This window comes from Etheostoma cragini, chromosome 1 (assembly GCF_013103735.1).
Source record: "Etheostoma cragini isolate CJK2018 chromosome 1, CSU_Ecrag_1.0, whole genome shotgun sequence".
NCBI classification, from domain to species: domain Eukaryota; kingdom Metazoa; phylum Chordata; class Actinopteri; order Perciformes; family Percidae; genus Etheostoma; species Etheostoma cragini.
In genome coordinates this window covers 28,454,353-28,457,247 of record NC_048407.1, presented here as the reverse complement: position 1 = coordinate 28,457,247, position 2,895 = coordinate 28,454,353, and positions in this window count along the sequence as shown.

Sequence of the window (2,895 nt, the reverse complement as noted above, 5' to 3'; positions counted from 1 at the left end):
TATATATATATATATATATATATATATATATATATATATATATATGTTTTACACAGCTATGACTACATTGACCTTACTTTGATATTATTTTGTGTATATGTAAACTGTCTCATATGCTTTCTGAAACATCCGTTTTTGTTTTGTTGCAGGACCACTTTAATCGGTACAAGTACAGGGACTTAAATCTGAAAAGTGTGTGTGTGTATTATATTGATTTTACCATTAACTTACTGTATTAATTACCTATTTATTTATTCATATACAACGTTCAGTAAAAATACACCACTAGAGCTGCAGCAGGATGAACGCCAAATGGATGCAGAGCAGATGCATAATGGGAGACTTTAACACTAACAACCACTTGATGTCATCACAAATTTCAGTCAGGCCCCCTCTGGCCAGATTTATTACTGAAATCTTCCAAACTGCTGGTTTATCACAGTGTTTATATTATTACTTCAACATGTTTCAGTTAACATAACCTTGAATCACTGCAGTTCAAGTGCGAGGATGGGCTGTTTTGCTTGCGGTGCAGCCCATCATTGATGTTAGCAGATGACGCATGCCCTGTTCTTTGGCACACGCTCATACCAAATCTTTCATCCTGCTTTCCTCTCAAGTGTGGTCGGGGTGGCCCTTAAAATATGAGCATTGAATATAAATTCAACAACCAAACTTAATTTTTATTTTGGTTCAATGAGACAATAATATAGCCTGCAGCAGACCTCAGTGTTTTAGTTCAATCTAGGAGCGGAAGATAATACGTGGTATTTGGTTACCATGGTTTGAATTTCAGGTGGCCTTGAGATCAGAATGGTAGAATATAGACAAGGTCCAAACACACATAAAACTGCATTAAGTGCTGTCCTATAGACTAGTTCCCATTCAGCATATGGAGTGTCACAAGGGCTACAATGATCAGACCACACAAGATGCCCAAACTAAGCAATAACAAAAACAGAAAAGTCTAAGTGCATGACAAATCTGTCTGTGCACAGCTATAACATTTATAAGTGAAATATAAATAACGTGAATCTCACACAACAGTGCTCAGATGTTACTGTAAACTGAACTTAGACCAGCAGAAAGACTTAGACAGGAACTAAACAAGTCGGGAAGTGTCTATTAGATGCAATCAACAGGGATACATTATAAGCAGTTAAGATATTTCCTCCTCATCCAATACTTACAAACACAGTTTACTTCACTGTGCAATTTAATGATTTTTGTGGATCTGAAAGCAGGTTTGGGTGAAGCTGAGGACTTAAATAATAGCAGGAGTGGTATTGAACCTCTTCGAAGAAGATCAAATGCAGCTTTCATTAGTTTAGTACAGCGGCAGGGCTCATTGATGACTTGTCAGACAGTCTTCCCTTCAATACGCAGCGAGAGGCTCTAAAAATCATCCTTTTACTGAGCCCTCTCGGCTGTAAATTCAGCCCAGCTCAATACTGCCCCCCCTCCTCCCCCCTTTCTAAAGCTCCATTATTTCTTACCATGGATTAACCCTATGCTGCTGATCAAAAGGAAGCTTCGCTGTGTATCTGCTCAGGCCTAGACCCCTCCATCCATTAGCCACTCATAATGAAATCTTCAACGTATTATTATGGAAAAATCCATTGTTTGTCCACAGGTACCATATTTAGTGGGAGAGCATGATCTTCCGGAGGATTAAGGAAATGCTTCAGGGGTTTTGCTGCTCTTCAGAGGGAAGGAGGAGGGTGATGGGGTGGGAAAGGGGAGGGGTGAGATTGCCTCACAAAATCAGGGGTCTTATGCACCTTTTGTGCGGTGAGACTGTTTCCAATTAAGACAGCATGAGCTACACAATATCACATTGTCACGCAGTAAACAGAGCTCTGCTTCCCACAGAAATAGAACTGCATCCCCCTTAAGGGGCTAATGACTGTGTCACCGTCCTATTTCCCTGCACTGTCTGCACAACTAGATACAGACATAACCTGAACAAGCATCAAAGCGTGCTCAACTAGCATGAGTTACTGATCATATTTAGGCACTGTGTTCAAGATTTGACCTGTGCATGACTACGATCCTTACTCATTCTTGTTGCATTAGGCTACCCTTGTGTTTGAAGTGTACTTACAGTAAATGTGATACATACACCAGGGCTAAAAGCTTTACATAAAACTGTCTTCAAAGAGCATATTAACCCATCTTTGTTTACAAGAGACAAGACGGAGAAATAGACAATTTGGCACAATGGTCGTAAAATGTGGCGCTCCCCACCTCGCTGTCATATACACACACATGCCAGCACACGCACACGCGCACACACACCAGACATAATGCAGACATGAGGCTAAATCACCAGGGACAGGAGCATTTAAGACAGAGTGTCACATTTCTATGTAATAAATAGCAGAGATTGATTTGACCTCCCAGCCAGGTCCTGCAGTTTACTTATACGCAAGTAAAAAAAAAAATGGAAGCTCGGACTATCTGGGGATCTCTTGGAAGGAAATCAGATAGCCTGTTGTGGGTTTTAGAGCCGCGGAGGTCCAGCAGGGTCAATATGGCCATGCTATCAGGCGACGGCACCTCTCTACCAGGTCCTACAGCAAGATGAGATGACCAAGCTTCCAACCATCTCCAGCTGTCATCTCAGCTCTGGGATGAGCAGCGAAGAAGAGGAGAAAGGTCAAAGGGTGTCTCATACTTTTTCTTCTTGGACAACAGACCTATCATTTGCCTTATTCACAGTAACCTACCTTCCTCATATTCCAACCACTTGCTTTAGAAGCCTACAAGACAACATGATCGGTCATCCATTTATAAGCTGGCTAAATCAAAATACAGTAAGAACAAATGTACAGGCAATAAACTTTTCAGTGAATTTGCCAAAGATCGTCTTCAACAATATCTCAGGAGCTGACC